The sequence below is a fragment of the Nothoprocta perdicaria genome, unplaced genomic scaffold (genome assembly GCF_003342845.1).
Source record: "Nothoprocta perdicaria isolate Ctin4 unplaced genomic scaffold, notPer1 scaffold_41, whole genome shotgun sequence".
NCBI lineage: Eukaryota > Metazoa > Chordata > Aves > Tinamiformes > Tinamidae > Nothoprocta > Nothoprocta perdicaria.
In genome coordinates this window covers 1,347,568-1,366,292 of record NW_020455655.1, presented here as the reverse complement: position 1 = coordinate 1,366,292, position 18,725 = coordinate 1,347,568, and the positions used below count along the sequence as shown (strand labels likewise).

General features: G+C 38.9%; 1 long non-coding RNA gene across 1 annotated transcript; it reads right to left on the bottom strand.

The window, feature by feature from the left end:
* Window positions 1–10,825: 10,825 nt before the first annotated feature.
* On the bottom strand, window positions 10,826–13,810 carry LOC112952851. The gene is made up of 4 exons (XR_003250480.1): window positions 13,777–13,810; window positions 12,988–12,999; window positions 12,820–12,910; window positions 10,826–10,851 (listed from the first exon to the last, which is right to left on the bottom strand). It is a non-coding gene; the product is annotated as an uncharacterized LOC112952851 (long non-coding RNA).
* Window positions 13,811–18,725: the final 4,915 nt, after the last annotated feature.

Below are 18,725 nucleotides of genomic sequence, written 5' to 3'. Positions count from 1 at the left end.
GTATTTCTAACTCTAAAGAATCTAGAAATAACCCAGGAAATAGTAGCACTTAATTAACATGCAAAGCATCATTTCAAGCTTCACAGTAGGCTGTCTGCATGGGCTACTGCTGAACAGCAGCTAAGGTAATAGATGGGCAGCCTGTCAAATAATATCAAAGTCAGAGCTGTTCATGTGTARTAAAATAAAGTTGTCTGCAAATACCACCAAGCATTTTGCATAGTATTCTGGACTGCCTGTAGTTTCTGCAGAACTATCTTGCAGTGTGAACTGTGCAATGAAGGAACAGTCCAGGAGTCAGGAAGCCTGGATGCACAAACTCTCTCATATTGCAGGAATAGGCCAAATTTTTCTAAGAAGACAATTTGCATTGACATCTCTTTAGGTGAACCTTACGGTGTCTTCTTCCCCCACCCTCTGAGTTTTCCATTTTCCTGCAAAATCTGAGCAATTTAAACCAGATAACCATAAAAGCTTTTGTTTTCCTTTCTGAATTGTAGGCTTTCACATGAACTGCCTGAAGGTGACCCTGAGGCTCAGCAGCAAAAGATGAACAGCACCTACCTCTCATGGGTACATTTTGCTAACACAGCAGAAACTTAGCTCATGTAGGCAACATCTGTCAGACTCATTGAGCAATTATAGTGATTTCTCAAGAAATAAGTATTTAATAACTCTTATTGCAATAGTACCTTTAAAATAAGAACTATTCTTATATGTGCACTGTGTTACCACATAATGCCCCTTTTTGTAGGCTGCTCCAATGAAAATTTGTTGAAAAGCAATTACTTATTAGACTTCTGACAGGTTCTGTCAACATCAAGTAACATCTCCAGAATCTCATTATAACTCACCCTGTCCCTCAGCAGCTTTAATTAGGCTTTGGAATTTTTTTTTAAATCTGACTTAAAAACAACCATTTTCTTTGGACAAATGCAAATTTCTAAGTATACATCACGCTGAAGCCGCTGCCAGGAGTGAGATGATACAACAAGGTAAAAGTTAAGCCTCAGAGGAGAACAAAAAAACCTACTCTACAAAATGCAAAGAGGAAACCTCTCAAGAGTACCATCCTATTCTTAAGGGAAGACAGAAAGAAAAAAAAGGGAACTAAGTTTTCATTTGGGGASGGCAATGGCAGAATAGTTTATTTTTTTATTAAATAACACTTGAGAAACACAKACTTAGATTCCAGGAAATACTGTGTTGCTTAAAGAATCTAAAGTAACAATGAGCTTTTGCAAAAATTATAAATTCTATSAAGACTTGCTATATCAGCACAAATGCTCATTTCAATATGTAAATTTCTGAAGTTCTTGCCCAGAAATGATTACATTCTCTTAAAGTTGAATTAAGTGATTATGAATACAAAAGCCCAAACTATTCTTTGTAACAGGCTCTCCCTGACCTCATTAACAAAAACTTATCTCCCTTTATATAATGCTGAACAAGGAGATATTCTATTYGCACATGTGGTTCCTCTGCAGAAAAGTTTGCTAAAGAGCCTTATTCACAACAGTCTGTCAAGGGAAAAATTCCACACATATTTGGTGAAAATAGAAAGATAACAGAATTAGAATATGACAGCTCACGCTCATTTTAGTACAAATGTGGGGCACAAAAATTTGACACATCATTTTACAAGCAAAGCAGCTCTCACACTATGTGCAACATTGAAAGAATATGTATATTTTATATATCATATTAAGAAATAAATGAAACAGATGTAAACTGACTGCAAATAAAATTGGTCATGATGAGAGTCCTACCAGAACTATGTCACCTTTTGCTTAAATGCAGAATGAAAGTATATTCATGCTGACTTTGGGAGACTGATTTTAGAAAAAGTAACTAGGAATAGTTGCTCTACTCTTCTGGTTACTCCTAACTCAACTGTTTAGAAGTGTATGTGATAATCTACCATTCTTACCCTCACAGTAGAAAAAGAAAGTACTTCTAACATAGTGCATTACAATATTAGGGGGAAAAAAAAGTAATTACCTGTAACAGAATCACAAGCTCCAAACACTACAGAAATTATTAGAGAGACCCCAGCAGAAAAGCTGGCTGGTCAAGTGGAAAAAAACAGCCTGAAGCAAAAGCTTTTCAACAAAAACGTGCATAAACAAAAGAAGTGCTTTAGGATTCATTTTCTTATCAGCAGTGGTGAAGAGTGGCAAGGAAGTAGGAAATATGCCAAAGGAAAGCCCTTCTCAGAAAAAGAGAGGAAAACCCATGTCCATGATGACTAGATTATACCTACTGAATCTTTTTACCATGTGTCAGAAACATTTGTTTTTACGAGACAACAGAAAAATGTTAAGAGGTCTGACAAATTAGCAAAAATTTTCCATCACTTTTACTTACGTTCAGATAAAYATGCTGAGTTCTAGTAAGTGATGGAGCTAATCTCAAGGCACAATCTTTGTCTTCTGTTTGATACACAAACATTCACAAAAAAGCAAGACTATATATTGTCCAACAAAGAGGATTTTTAAACTGCAATCGGAAAGCAGAGTTGTATTTTAAAATCAGTACTATGAACAATGAAGTAACATCAATCATGATGCAACATAGAGGGCTTTTTCAATAACGAGCATAACACCATTACATATTGAGAGAGATGGCTGAGTACTCTTCACATTTCTTCACCTATACAGTAATTCTGCAGGAGAAAGCATGGTAAGATGCAATGTAACAGCAGAACAGCTATTATTGTCACAGAGCATACTGGTAAGCTGATTTCAGACACAAGCAGCACACTTCTGGAGACTCAGCATTAGTTGACACAACCCTTAATCACTATTTCCAGACTTTAATGCAACTAATTATAATGATATATAGTGCTTCTGACCATCTGACGTCAATTCTAGGCAAAAGCAGATCATTAACACAAAAAAGTACCTAGTACAAATCTGTTGTTGGAGTCCTTAAATCTAAATAAAAGATACACATTACAGAAATACCACAAAACAAAATGGAAGCGACAATAGTGATTTTTCACTATTTCCTCATCTGCTAATCTTTCATTAATAATATTTAAGACTAGTGTCATTTAAGTGTGAATTGCAAAGAAAACAAGTAAGCCAAAAAGCAGAGCTATTACTTCCGGGTATTAAGATCTACTTAAAAATTAATCTGTTGCTCCTGACTAGATTTAACAAATGGGACTCTCCATATATTTTCTTATGGCAGCACAAGGTATGCGTTGAAAACAGTTTTAGTGCTGCATATGCTCTCAAATAACATGTGGATAGCTTGCTTTTCCACACAGAATCAATGAAAGTGTTTAAAAGACACATTCATAATGTGCTTTTTGGCGTTTTTGATTTACACCTCTTATCAAAACAAATGAAACAGCTATGACTTTTATGGGGCTTATATATTACTTTCAGGAAATTCCTTTTCACATTTTTGAAACCTTCCTTAATCCAGCCTGCTACTTAGCTGCAGCCGTGGATCATGGCATGACATAGCTCCCTATGATATCTCCACAATGTAAGTGTAGCAGTACGCAAAGCTACAAGGCTCTACCTGTATTCACCCGGCTACTTACAGCCTTTCCCTCCTTGTAGGTCATACATGCTGTTCTACTTCAAAGAGAAGCAACATAAATTTATCTATGAAATTCCAAATGAAACAAAACTAACACAAAGAAAGGAGCATACCTAGTTGCTATGTGTTTATTTTATGTGTTATGTCTGGTGAGAAAGTTCATATGGTAACTATGTCAAGTCTGCTAAAAAAGTGGACAATTATGTTCCTCCTTTATGTCTGCCACTGCTTTAAAAAAATTTTTTTTTAAAAAAAAATCATCTTAAAGTCAGTTATTCAATTGCTTTAACCTGATTTCAAGGAAATTATGCTCAATACGAAAAACAACCAAAGCTCTACTTTGACCCAAACATTTCCTCAGCTTAGTGTACTGGCTCTGTTTCAGTGAGTGTTTACTGTGAAAGAGAAATAACAGCCATACATGTGGCATATACACACACACACACACACACACACATATATATAYACATAAAAGACTGTCTGTTAATGCTAATGAATTGTATAAGAGCAGATGCAATAAACAAATACTTGTTAATTGCACATCAGGTTCTCCAGGAGGGGCAGGACACAGTCCTGTTTCAAGTCTTTTTAACTTGTTTCCTTCTCTTGGATGAGGCAGTTTTGCTTAGCATAAAGTCCTTAGTTTATGCTTAGATCAAGACAGGGCTCTATTAAAATGCTACTGGAAACTCTTCAGACATTCAATTTATAGGAACAGGCATCAGGGGAGTGTGTATGTGCTTGGTGGTACTGCAAGGCCAAATCCGATTGCTTTCACTCAGTCCCTATTTTGCTCTGTCATTGTAGGGAGGGAGGGAGGAAGAAAGAAAAACAGAAGGAGAGAGAGATGATGGAGGAGAAAGGGAAGGAGGGAGGGAGGGAGGGAGGGAGGGAAAGTCAGCCGGCAGGCACACTATCAGAAAATCACAGTGCATTTCCCAGAAGGTAACATGGCAACACTACTACAAAGCCAGACAAATGCAGTCCATTCTGTGCTGCAAATCAACCAGCTGTCTCTCATAAGCAGATTTAGGACTCAATCAAAACTGCCTATGTAACCACCTTTAAACTAGAAGGTCTTCCATCAGACTGGAACTGCGCATTTGGCTTTTATCTCTGTGGGCTGCAGCAAAACCTCTGAGATGAAAGATCAGTARGGAGGAGACGGCTCCGTAGTGCGGCTCGCGCGGGGAACCCACGCGCTGGCCCTGCCGCTTCTGCAGAGCCTCTCACCCCCAAACTGAAACACTGCCGAGGCCCACGCGCCGCTGCAGACACACGTACACACACCTACCAGCTTCAAGGTGTGCTGCTCAGGGAGATGAAAAACAAGTGGAACCTGATACCTGTATTTTTCTCTTTTTTTTTTTCCCCCCTTCTTTCCCATTCTTTTGTTTCAAAATAATAAGAATACTGGGAAAAACTAACATTGTTATAGAGCTCAAAAAATAGCTAACTATTTTAAAAGCAACTTTGAGATAACTTTTTTTCATACGTGCACATTTTATCCCAGTGCTCCAGCTAAGAAAGTTAGATTAGCTTAACCTTGTTTAGTTTGACTCCATGATGTCCCCAAGGTACTTTCCTGCCTTTCTAACCTTATATTCTTCATTTTGTATTCACACATCTGATTTTCAGATGTTAACAATCAATATTGAATTTCCTACATTTTAGAATCTGTTATTTGGTCAAAATCTTACTAATGTTATACATTCTCTTTATGACATTTCTGTCAGTGCTTTATTTCTCTGAGCTTGCCTTGTAGACGGCCATATGGAATGATAACCAAAGCTTTCTCAAAGCCCAACTGTGTCACATACACGGCTTCGGTTTTATTTATTCCGCCAATCGAACTATCTCAGAAAATTATTAGATTGGCACGAGGTAATCAGCTCCTAACTATTCTACATGGATTGTTTTTTTTTTTTCTTCTCCAAATCTATATTCCTGTTTATCTCAAATCTGACACCTGCCAGAGGCCCACAGTTGTTGCTGACAGATACAGGAACTTCAGAATGTAAAGCCTAGACCTACAGGGAGAAAAAAATAAAGCCGATTATTGGTTTGTTCCAGTATCCAGGAGGTTAAGCTGGGACACAAATACTTCTTTAAAATCTCARTTTTCTGAATATTTCCCATTTTCTTATTGAAGTTTACTCAAGCACTACAAATTCATGAGCATAATTATTAAGAGTTCAAAAATTACTTCATCTACCTATTTCTTAAGCATTGCAAGGAGAATTTAATCAGATCCTGCAAACTCACACATTTATTCCTGAAGTATCCTATATTTTGTAGGACATAAACTTCTACTTCCTTGTTAAAAATAATTTTTGTAAATTTTGACATTTTTGCCGAAAAACTATTGAACTAAAATTTAGCCTTCTCTGAATCCCAGAGTATTTATGTGCCTTCTGGTTAGTTACGAAAATGTACTTTCCATCCTCTTGGTTCTCTAGACCCTATGCTTGTTGTCTTCTGTGGCACTTGTWAATTCAGACTCCTATCTTGTTTTATCCCTACAGATTTGTTCTATTCCTTTGTGCTCAGGTCCATTTTTTCCCCCTTTTTTGTATTACTTGTATTTCATTTTCCAATCATTGCTGAGGCTGTGATACAGCCACTGTGCCTGTCTCTACCCTATCCTCTTCCATGGCCACACAGAGAGGTTGGGGTCTTACCTGCAGTGCAACCTGCCCTGGGAGCTGCACTCCCTTATCCTCACGAGGGCCTGCTCAAGAAAATCATCTCAGTTCACTATATTTTTGGAAGTCTGCTTCTCTGGAATCTTTTGTCCTTATTCTGAGGGCCTCAACCCCTTTCTTTTCCTTAGAAAAGCAGAATTTTAATGATCATTTCTTACCTGGTATTTTTGGCTTCAGCTTTTTCTGTATCTCACTTCTGTTAATCAGAGGATAAAGGAAAGTGGCTGCTCCAATTACTGTCTACAGCCTCTGACACAAAGTCCCTAGCACATTCTAGAACCTTCTTCACTGTTAGCAGTCTTGTAGTTTTGCTAAAAGCTGGGAAGGCTATCATAGTATGTTAACATGCATGGTTATAAGAAGTATATAATTAATATTCTTAGTAATATAATCAGTAATATAATAATATATTGTTTTTCCTATTACCTTATTTTGTAGGGCAGAGTGAATTTATACAAGCAATTCTTAAAAATCATATAGGAGGCAGCATTTACATTGTCCTGCCCAATTAGCCCCTACTACAGTAGTGTCTCTTCCTGTTGTGCAGAGACACCATTTCAGAGCTTCCATTTTTCCTGCTACTGTGATTCCTCTGCTGTGGCTCATCACAGAATTTGGAAAGATTTCAAATATTGTTCCATATAATCACGTCACTGATTTTTTTTTTGTTAAACTTCAGTATTTCTCTTTCCCTATATTCTTTCTCTGTAGTTCTCATTTGAAGACTTGAACCAACACATGGCAAAATAATAAACTTTGTATTTTACTTACTTCCAGATGAGGAGTTCAAGGAAATTATAGCTGTTACTTTAGACTCATAACGATACTACAGTTTCTCTATAAACAGTTTCAAATGTACCAGTTAGAGATTTACATAAACCAKAAAGATGTAATCTATTGAGTATAAGCTCTAATTCCACTAATCATTATGTGGAAAATAGGGTGTGCTGTTTACTTGCTAGAGACAGCAATTACCAGTTATTCTCAACACAAGTGCCCGGGAAAGCAAAGGCTGGTTCTGCAAACATTTGCACGTGCTGTCTCGATTTCCTAAGGAGAAGAGGCTTATGCCATTAACTCTATTTACCTGCAAGTTTCCCCCTTTCTTTTTTAACCTCTTGGCCAATTCCAAGCAAATCTGACAGAGGACTGATGTCAGATGTACAAGGGCCTTGAAGGGAGCTAAATGCAGACAGAAAGTTACTAGGATGTCTTGGGGAGATGGGCAAAGGTTTAGGGTMATCAGAAGGTCCTGCAGTTGTAGCAGAGGGGAGTCAAATCAACTACTGATGATGATGTACTATAAGCTTTCTGTTATATTTGTGGGAAAAAAATCAACGTAAATTGAAAAGGATCAGACTTCATTCATTCTCATGGCCACAAAAGCATTCATAAGTTTGCTGATTTTGTGCAAATATGCATGTATCACTCGTAGAAACAGCGAGAACAGCATTCCAAATAAATCCACTACTTCTGCCTGAAATTACAATTTTCTTGGTGGAAAAAAAACCCTTTCTGTTTAATATGGGTAACATGCAAGTTAGAAAATAAATAGTCTTTGCCGATGTCAGCATCAGCAATACTGTTCAACATTAATGCTGATTTGCAGCTTACAACTATTTATCCATTATTCAACATCTGTCCTGGTCTGCAGGTGGCGAAAGATTAGTTTTAAGAACACGATTCCCCTACTCAAAATATTGGAAGCAATCAAAATTCAAAACTCTGGAGTTTTTCCAAGCATAGCAAAAATTGGCATTACCTTTCAACCTTGTATCTAGTGAATTCATTCTCTCGTATTAAAATTTCTCTCTCAAATACAGAGTTACCAATAAGTTCATTTCCCCTCAAAACACTGAGGGAAATTAAGAGAATTAAGCTAGCAATGTACAATGAATATCTTATTGGATAAACTTTACCTCTTTTTCCACTCCATTTCTGTAAACAAGTTGTACTTTTTTTTTCCACTATTCAATGGTTCTGCACTAATAATTTTTGGCTAAATAATTACAGCTTATGGAGGATTGCTTGAGAATTGATCATTATTGGTATTGGTGATTTGCTTCTCGCAGTCATATAAAAGGCTTTTTTTTTTTTTTACTCCAACTGGATAATGTCCACTTAAAGTAAAGGAAAACATTCCTTATAACTAAAATTTGTAGCAAATGCCTTGGGAATCTTTAAGAATTATTTCTTCCCACCTCATATACCTAACTATGTGGATCTAAGAAGTAAAAATATTTATAATACTAATAAAAAGACATTCCTTCTAATAAAAATTTCAGTGCAAGCATACAACAAAACAGATAAAAATGCATACAGCAGTATAYTGAAGCAATGAGTTTTGGCAACAGTGCACTTCTAAAACCCTAACTGTTCTTATGTTTTACCTTGATTTTCCAAACAGGTAGACTTTTCAGATACTAAATTTGTTGCATCTTTCTTACCAAACGTGGAAAAAAAATCTTGATTGTCAGTGAGGAAAGTGGATGATGACAGATTAGAAGCCACGTCCCGTGCGCTCAGTGAAATCTGGACACTCCTCTCCTGAACTGCCAAACTCCGTGGCTTCATTCAGGTTCAGACCGTTACTCTGCAAGCCCTCAGAGGAGCTGTAAAGCATTTTCTGTGGGAATTATTACCACTTCTGATAATATGCCATGGACCTTCCTACAGGAAGGCATAAGATTCTGTGAAATCAGTCAGTAAACAGTAAAGAAATCAGTGACAATGATAATATCATTGGGGAAAATAAACCCCCTGATGTTTGGTGAGTGTCATTACAGTCAGGTAATTCAAGTCAGCACCATAAATCTTTTTCCTCCTCCTGGAAAACCCTGACAAACTTTGGGGTCAAATAGACAGCAAGGAACATGATGCTTGAACACAATCATCAAGGGCTAAACAGAAAGCAGGATGTACTATGCCTAACATGCAGGCAGCACACGTGGGATGATGGGGAAAACACAAATGTGTAGGAGAGCCTACAGTTGACAGCTGCTGAATATTAAGCTGTTTTTTACACAAGTCTGTGCAGGAGAGCCTAACCAGTCTTAACAGCTCTAGGAATATCGCCCCAGGCCTTCCATAGCATGTAGCAGACATGAAGGCCATACACATTGTTTGGGGCTTTTGTTTTTACCATATCCTTGTTTTCTCTGCACTACCCTGACAACCTTTCTCAGTCATGCATGGTAAATACCAAAACCAAGAAAGAGCCATAGCCAGCAGATAGGCTTTCTTTCACTGAAAGGAATTAACTACTCTCCTCTCCGTGTATCTCTATTCTAACAGAGATAATGGACACTTGGAGACATGGAGAAGATTGCATAGGAAAACACAGAGACACAAACACAAGTCCTGCCAGCTCAATGTGGCTGCCTGAATTAACAGCCTGAGCAGTTATAGCCTGGGCTGACCTGAGCCAGGGATGCTCAGCACCCTGTACTGAGATCCAGCCCTCAACACAAGTGGCTGCTTTCAAGAACATAGAATCATAGAATGCCGAAGGTTGGAAGGGAMCTCAGAGGTCATCGAGTCCAACCCCCCTGCTCACACAGGGTCACCTAGAGCACGTGGCACAGGGCTGCATCCAAGCGGCTTTTAAAGATCTCCAAAGAAGGAGACTCCACAACCTCTCTGAGCAGCCTGTTCCAGTGCTTTGTCACCCTCATGCTCATGACTAAACATCTGCATAGCCCATGTTTAAACTACTAGGTTAGTTCTTTTACAAAGAATATAATTCTTAGAAAACTTTTGGTTTTGCTTAATACCCTATAGACAGAATGAACAATGAGCTCAAAGTATGAGCCTATAAATTTGGGACTTAATTGTCGGAGACATAGAAAAATCTAGGTTTAGGGTTCACAACACTAACAAAACAATTAAATTCAAATATTGTTGTGATCCACAAGAACATAACTCTTTCTGAAGTTTCACAGGATTACAAAGAACTGTGGACAACTGCTGATTATTGAGCTGGTATTTTACAACATAATAAAAATATATAGGTACCAAACATTGTTTGGAAAAAAAAATAGAGTTAAAAGCTTCCCTGGCTGAGCCATAAAAACTCTGCAGAGTTAGATACATTGCCACTGCCATTTACTCAGTCTGAAAGTGTCATACTGGGAAAAAAAATATACAGGGTTCAAGGTCAAGCACAATTATTCAGAAGTTAACAGAGAGCCTGAGGTGGCCAGAGCTTCGCCGTGGGTCTGCTGAGACCTTCAGCTGCAGCAGACCTCCAAGGGATCATGGAGCACCGAAGGGCTTTTCGGCTCCGAAGGGAACAAGTTTAATTGGCATAAAACAAAACAAGGTGTCTTTTCAAACAGAGAAGACAAAACAGGAGAGGGAAAGCAGAACACAATAAAAATAACATGTATATACTTCTTTCCCAAATATTGCCCTAGGAGGCACATCTTTGCTTTGAGAATTGACTTTACTCAGTTCAGTAATTTTCTGAATTGAAGTAAAACCAACCCAGTCCCTTCTGGTGCCTCCCACCCCTCTAAGCCAAGCTGGCTGCCCCTCCTCAGAGCCCCTCACCTGCATGCTGCTTCTTCCACGTTCAGTCTCATCTGGTCTTCTTACAGAAATGCAACCCCATAGTGAGGAATAAAGAAATAAAGAAAAATTGAAAAAGGTAAGTGAGCAAATACTGTCCACAAGAGACAAAACCAGAAAAAGATGAAAAAGAGCATAATGAAATTGAGGAAACTCTTTACAACGTGTACTCTATTAACTTATGCATATTCATTTATTCTCACAAATGAAGAACAAACTGCTTTGCCTTCAGTATACTGAAGTTTTTCATGTAATTCAAGTAATTCAAATTACCTAAACACACATGAAAAGAAATCTTTTAACATTTCTTCACAAATTAGGAACTCCAGAGACCTTAAAACTGGGGRAAAAAAAGCCTATGTTCTTTAATCAAATGAAAATGTATGTCTATTCATTAATAAAGGAGTTTCACCGAAAATCAATTGTTTAAGTGTTATTAGTGTTATTCAAAGGAAAGCAACTTCAAGCCTCATCGTTTAAAGACAGTCTCTATTTACAATCTCCATATTTCTAGGTGAAAAAAAAAAAACATAGATTTTGCACCATCCTAAAGGTAAAATAAATAAGAGCTGTAGGTGCCAACATACAGCTACAGAACTGGGCTCAGTAGAGCTTTTGTGATTGCTGCTACAGGTGTATTTCAGAATTTCAGAATATTTCAGAATATTTAAGGTTGGAAGGGACCTCTACAGATCATCTAGTCCAACCTTCCTGCTCAAGCAGGCACACCTAGAGCATGTGGCACAGGGTGAAATGTATGAAATGAAGGCACAGGGTGAAATGTATGAAATGAAGCATGTTCAGCAAGGTATTGAAATTCTTCTGGATCAAACTGCAAACCCAGTACAAGTTAACAGGAAATGTTCTCATCTACTGTATAATGCTCTGTGTCCTACAGAATCTCACATCACTCTTGTCACCATTAGAAATACCACCAGAAACTGTAAAATCAGTCCTGACACTAGTTATAACTGCTTTAGAGTTGGCTGCTTTTTTAAATTTGGCATATAATATCTTCTGTCAAAATAATTAAGGTCCTTTTGGAAAGGTTTTCCTGTTCTGTCTGGATTTCTTTGTGCAAGGCTGTCCCCCTGTCATTTGGAACCACATCCGTAACATTTTAATGGCAATTGCTGGACCTTCCCCTCTCAAGCTGAGCTTTCTCACATAACTTTGACATTTTTTTTTCCCAGACTCAGCCTGATGAACAGTGTGGGTTGATAATTCATCGCAGCCACCATATCTGTGACTGCCAAAAGCAGCTCAATCAGAGCTCCTAAAGCCACTAAAATGTTTCAAATTCCAAAGCTGATTAAAGGTGTCTCAGGACTCTGACTATAAACCTAAAGTTACAAATTTTAAAAGCCAAAAAAATAAAGGCGTATCTGCTTTGGTAGTGAATTATAAGTTTGCTACATCTCTGGCAAATTGAATTTCTGGTTAATAGTGGGATGCAATTAGTCGAATGCATCGTAAGAACTGCCTGGAAATATCTGACTTGTTTTTATAGTCATTTATATACTAGTAAACCAAGATAGAGAAAATTGCCCGAATAGCTTACCTAATGTCCAGATTAGCTAAAAAAACCCAAAATAATAATAAAATAAAAAGAGGAAAAAATCTACTAAATTCATTTTTCTTTTTGATTTACAGATTACAGAACTGTAGGGAGATGAACCTCCTCTGTGGCCAGTAAAGCCAGTTACAAAAGCCARATATGTGATGCATAAAAATATCCTTTTAATTCTAATTTGGTATGTCTCTCTTCTAAGTTTCTAAGAAACAATAATTCTGAGAAAAATGAAAACTCTGAAGTCCAGTATTTTCAAAGCAGAAGGTCCTGGAGCCATGGCAGATTCAGTGACCCATCTTGCTAACAGGATGGGTGAGACATGGAGACGCTGAGCAGAGCAGGGCTCTCAGCACTGCTCCCTGGGCAGAGTCCCCCTGCACCCCACAGGCTGCACCCCCATAGYCCCCCAGGCCTAACCTTAACACACCAGTTTCACTCCAAAGTACAGCAGGATACAGCAGACAGTTGCCTTGGTCCTTCTTCTCCCAGAAGAGAGGGTTAGTGCTTCCTGTGGAGCACACTTCCCATGGGAAAYCCCTCTGGGCTTCCTGGAGCTTCCACAGTACAGGGATGCAATTGACTCACAAGAGGCTGATGCTGCGAAGGAAATCCCGAATTTGAGAATCTGCTTCATTTTCTCAGAAAGTTTCCTACCATCTCTAGCTGCCAATTCCTTCCCCAGCAACAGGTAACCTTCCAGGGAGGCGCCGCGTGTGCAAGGTGCTGCCGTGGCCGCGGGTGCTGCCCGGCCAGGGGCTCACGCAGCGCCCGCACCTCTCACCAACCCCCCSGCGGCTCCCGGGAGGCCGCGGTCCAGCTGGTCACCGGCACAAGGCCGCCCGGGGCCAAACATATGGACACGTTGTGGGCAGAGACTCTCTGTAATGAGCTTTTTGTCAGAGCCCCGTGGTGCATCGTGCATAAAAATCAATAACAATTTCCCACTGCTGCCCAAGCTTTTATTATGTTTATATTTTAAATGAAATAGAGCTTCCTCTAAATCACTGCCTACCACTATGCTTTGGTGAGCCACATTATTTGAGAACCTGTGTTTTCCATCTCTATTGAGAGGCATGGAGTACATAGGGAGAACAGGCTCTCATATTTTAAATGCTTTATGTATACAAATAGGGAAAACACACACAGACTTTGTCTGAATATAAATATTCATAGAAATCAAATCACAGTTTGAATTTTTAGTTTTCTCTAATCAGTGGAAAACAAGTTAAACCTAACCATCGATTTCCAAAGGTAGTCTCCAAGTGTTTGAATTTGATTAGGCAATATGAATAGTCTGCCAAAATCTTCCACTTGACCTTAATCTGCTTCATGCCATCTGAAAACACAACAGAGCAACGTCGATGGGAATGTCACCTGGAAGAGTGATTGAGCCCACGACGCCGTCATTCTCCCAGGCACTGCTCTGAGCTGTCAGAATAAAAACAGGTTTTTCTTTCTTAGCTTCTTATTTCAGTAGGGATCAATTTACATTGGGCACATAGTCTCTGAAAGAGAGATTTTCTCAGACATACTTTTTTTTCAGGGCTGTAATCTCAGTGCTAAAATCAGTGAATTGAAGAATTCTGTCATCTGAATTTTCTGCACAGGACTTCAGTTATTTGGACAAACATCTCTGTGAGATCCTACCACAGCAGCAGCTTCACCACTGCTGCAGGGTCTACAGCCTCTTTCTATTTCTTTTTTCTTGAAAAGTCTAATGTTTTACCTCCTTTCTTGCATAGCTTTCCATTTACCAACAGTTAACGTGTGGAAGTGAAAAGCACCAGCAATGCCCCCATCTCCAGTCGCAAAGGTAACCAAAACAAATGCAGTCACTCTGGACGCCTCAAGAAGTTCAGTTTTTCCTCACATACATACAAGAATTTGCCTCTAATAATAGTGTAAAACCTGCCATCCTTAGTAGCAARGTGTTGCTATCAGACTGAAAATGATTCTTGGAATAACTTTCAACTCAGACCACAATATGCGTGCCACTAAGGAGGAAGCAAACATTACTGTGATACAGCTTGATGTGCGACATACAAAAACACTTGGTCCAYGTTAATCACTGTCCTGTAGAAGGAAAATTTACCCACTACAAGATGCTCAAACAGAGATTGTTGGAAGCAGACGTATTGCAAATGACACTCAAATCACAGAATTACACTGTTTCCCACTTAAAGCTCCCTGTAGTGGGATATCATTCAGAGAAGTATTTCAAATCTGGCAAACTCCAGCTTTGACATAAATGCACAAATAATAAATGCAGCATTTTGTCACTGTCTGCAGCATCGAAGTCCTACCAGYTCCACCAGGTGAAGTGCCTGCGATACAATCTCTCCCTGCCACACTGATGGATTTTCATCAGATTGCCTCTCCGCGCGCGTCCTTGTGGTTTCCAGATAAGTTTCGATTTCATTTCTCATTTTGACGGTCTATGGGAACAACACTTCTGTGGCTCTTTTTTTCCTTATTAGTAGCTCAAAGAACGAGGTCTCATGAACGTACGTGTTTTACCAGCTGGTCCCTGCGGCTGCCCCAACATCCCAGTGCAGTCGGTGCCGGGGCTGGACCCTGTCCCACTGCCCCAGCCTGGGCAGCACCAGCTGCATGGCCAATGCTTTAGAAAAGCACTGCTGGTTTAGCCTGTGCTCTCTCTTCCAGGGGAATCTGAGGCTCAGTATCATTTACAGGTATAGATCACACACTGTGCACTACTTGGAGGGTCTATTTTTCCACTGAATTACTATCACCTTCATTTGCAAAACAGTTAATGCAGCCAGCAAAACACTAACATTCCTAAGTCCACACAAGAGACTATGCAGTGGGACAAAGAAATAAAGTGTTACCATTTACTGCTCTTCAGTACCCCCCCCCGACGAGTCTTCTCTATATCCCAAAGAGCAAACAGCAAGAGATGGGACTTCGGAGACCTGTGAAGAGACGCAGGAAACACATGAAGCTGGTAGTATTAGCCACCAGTGACAATCATCAAGCCCCATGAATATGCATGCTGCTCAGCTCCAAACTCAGYGAAGTTCATAGGTACTTCTGCTTATTCACAGACTGCAACTTCATTGCTTCGCACTTTTTACTGGGACCTTCTATTCCTGAGAGAATTTGCAGTGAAACGTTAAATAATTGCCACTTTCACTCAAAAAAAAAGAATTCCAAATAGAAAATAAAAATAAAAGCACTGGAAGGCTTCAATTATTACTGATTAATTAAGTCTGACAGTCCTAAGGTCTCAGTGGAGCACTTCAAATTTTGCATAATTAACTTTTGATATCCATATTGTTTAAGGATTTGCTGTGTAATTTTAAGTCTATTAAAAAGTAAAACTTTGTTTTATTAGGAGTGTGGATAAAATAAAATAACAAGCTATAAAAAGAAAGAAGAGATCTTGGGTAATTACATCAACTGAGGTGTTACAAGTGTTGCACAAAGGAAGGTTAAGTGTAACTTCTAATTTAGCTACAGAGGACAAAGAAACTCTCCAACTCAAGAGCATGGGCAACTTGTATCATTCTCGGTTATGCAAACTCCTATAAATCTGCTCAGTTCCTCTGACAGATGATAGATCAAATTAAGGCACTACCATCTTAATTTAGCCAGAATAAAAAACAAAGGTGTCCAGCAATTGCAGACACCTTGAAACATGACTGCTCATGTGCTGATGCGGGTTGCTCAGTGACTCAGGGACAGATCTGCACGGAAAGACACCCTGCCACAATGCCCTTGGTAACGGTGGGTAGTAGTTCTGTGATAGGTAGTTCTTAGGCAGTGTATTCTTGCAATATACAATAATGCAATATATTCAAAATAGTCTTATATCAAATATGCAATATATTCTATATTCTATGCAATATAAAAAGATCAATATATAGTTCTTCAGAGTTCATGACATAGAAAAGAAGCAAACACAACAGCTTGCTGAAGAGACAGCTACTCTGTACACATCTGTCATCGTCTCTTTCGTTCCTTCCCAAAATGTGTTTTAACCCAGGGCTTTTTCTTACCAACACACCCACTTAACCTTATACTGAGAACAAACCCTTACCACAAACTAAAACTTCAAGCAAGGACCCGCACACATGCTCAGTTAATACACTGCAAAATTACATTTAGTATAATAGGAATATGTCTGCATATGCTGCATAAAATGAACTACATAATGGTGTCTTTACAAGACTGAGTAGCAGATGGTAAAAGCAGATTGCCCTTTTTCTTCACATTTCTACAGCATCTAAAATAGTAGAGCTTTGACTTCAAGCAACGTATTTAYGAGTGAACTGAATACAAATTAAGTAATTGACTAAACAAACACTAATAATGTTAAATTTCGTGGCACATTTTAGAGAATACTATATAAAAATTAAAAAAAGAAATATTAAGCTCAACACAGTTTTCCATTCTTTTTCATTTTAATAAAAGATGGTCAAAGTCTTAGGTCAAAGTGAAATAACAAAATAAAAACTCTCCTAGCTGCTCATATAGTCTGTACTAGACAAGAATATTTTTAGAGCAGGACAAGCAAATAAACCCCTCATGTAAAATTAGTCAGACTTTAAAATTCTGCTACTGAAACCCCAAGAGTTTAGAGTGAGATTAGTGATTTATGGCCCCTGCTTTCAGATAGATGCTAAAAATTGATTTGTTCAGTACAAGTCTCATGGTGAAAAAATCAATTATGGATTTCTGTGAATGAAGTAGTTTGGTAAAGATTCACGAGCTTTACACATAGCAGTCTAATCATGAAAGTGTGTGAATGAGGATGCACCCCTAAACTATCCTTCATACTCTGAAGGATGCCATTTGCTACACAGGAACCAGCAGAGCCGACTGCACCTTCCTCCCAGGCAAGGCTGCTCCAAGTACACGGGTCAGGATTTTGGACAGTGACATTGCCAACATGTCATTTTGGGGTACAAAATGCACACGGGCTGGCCAGGGCTTGGTCYTCCTGCCTTACAGCACTGCAGGTTTGTTTGCTCTTTTAACAGGCAGAACCTGCAGGTTCCCAGCAGCGCTGAATGCAGTGACACAAAGCTATCTCGAAGGACCCTGTTTGTAGGCACCRTCCTGCTCCAGGCCGAGCCAACCCGGGCTAGTTCTCCTGGGCTGCTGCTGCTGTGGAAGCACCCACAGGTGAGCAAAGCCATGGCCCTGTTCTAGGCACCTTCTTATGCAGACTGCTGCCACCTGCAAACATTTTTTTCGTGTTCCAGTAGTAGCACTTCTGTGAAAATGAACTGCCAGAAATGAAATCAGGAAAGCTGGGAATCCACAACTACAAATTCACTATAAATGCTTGAAGATATTCAGTTATCTCCAGGGCGCTGCTGCAGGAAAGAAAGGCTCAGACTAAACAGCTAGTGCCTTTTATTCTCATTAGCTCACAGAGTTAGTGCCAGGAGCAGTGGAAGCCGGTTCCTACCGTGCGCATCAGAGGCGGTTCCTGCCCGTGCGTGCTCTCCAGCAGCACCCAGGCGAACGCTCCAGGCAAAGAGGGTGCATGAAAGGAAACACAACAGGAAACGATTGCCTCAAGACAGTCGAGTCAAGGGCCATAATATGGCCTTAAACAMCAATTACAGTGATTTAAGCCAGAAAGTAAACCACATTTTTATCCGCAAGGTTGAYCTGTCTGGATGTAAAATGAATGCATTTGCCTGAACGACATTAAGACATACAGCAGGTCTCCAAATATGTATAAATTATTCATGTAATGATGGATAGACCACTGCCAGCACATTACTAACAGATTTTTTTTTAATAAATGTGAATCTTACAAATGTGAACAATTTCATTTAACTTTGTCTGTAGAGAAATCCCACTATAAAGATATTTAGGCCATCTTTTCTCTAACATCTAAATAATTATACAAAATGGTTCTTTCATGTAAATATTTAGATCTTTATCCCAGACAGAAGTGAAGAAAAACATCTAGTAAATGTCTTTTCATGACTCGGATTTTGGATTAGAAAGATCTGTAAGAGATGAAAAAGCAGTGACAATTCTAAAGCATCAAAAAGGTCTGCTCAGAGAAAAGATAAAATCAACAAATAAAGCTTTGCTCATCCAATCCAGAAAGAAATGTTAAGAAATGGTGGTGTTTCTGTTTCATGCATTCATTTGCTATCTATAGATGCAACAGTTCTCTGAGTGAATCAGAATGCAGCATCTTGCCTTGTCTGTGTTACAGAAATGCCATTTGACTATGTCATTATACTTCATCCTAGAAATATGCTAGAAATACAGGCTTTAACTGTCTATAAAATGCTATATAAAAAACAAAAACTCTGTGCGTTTTCTAAGCACCA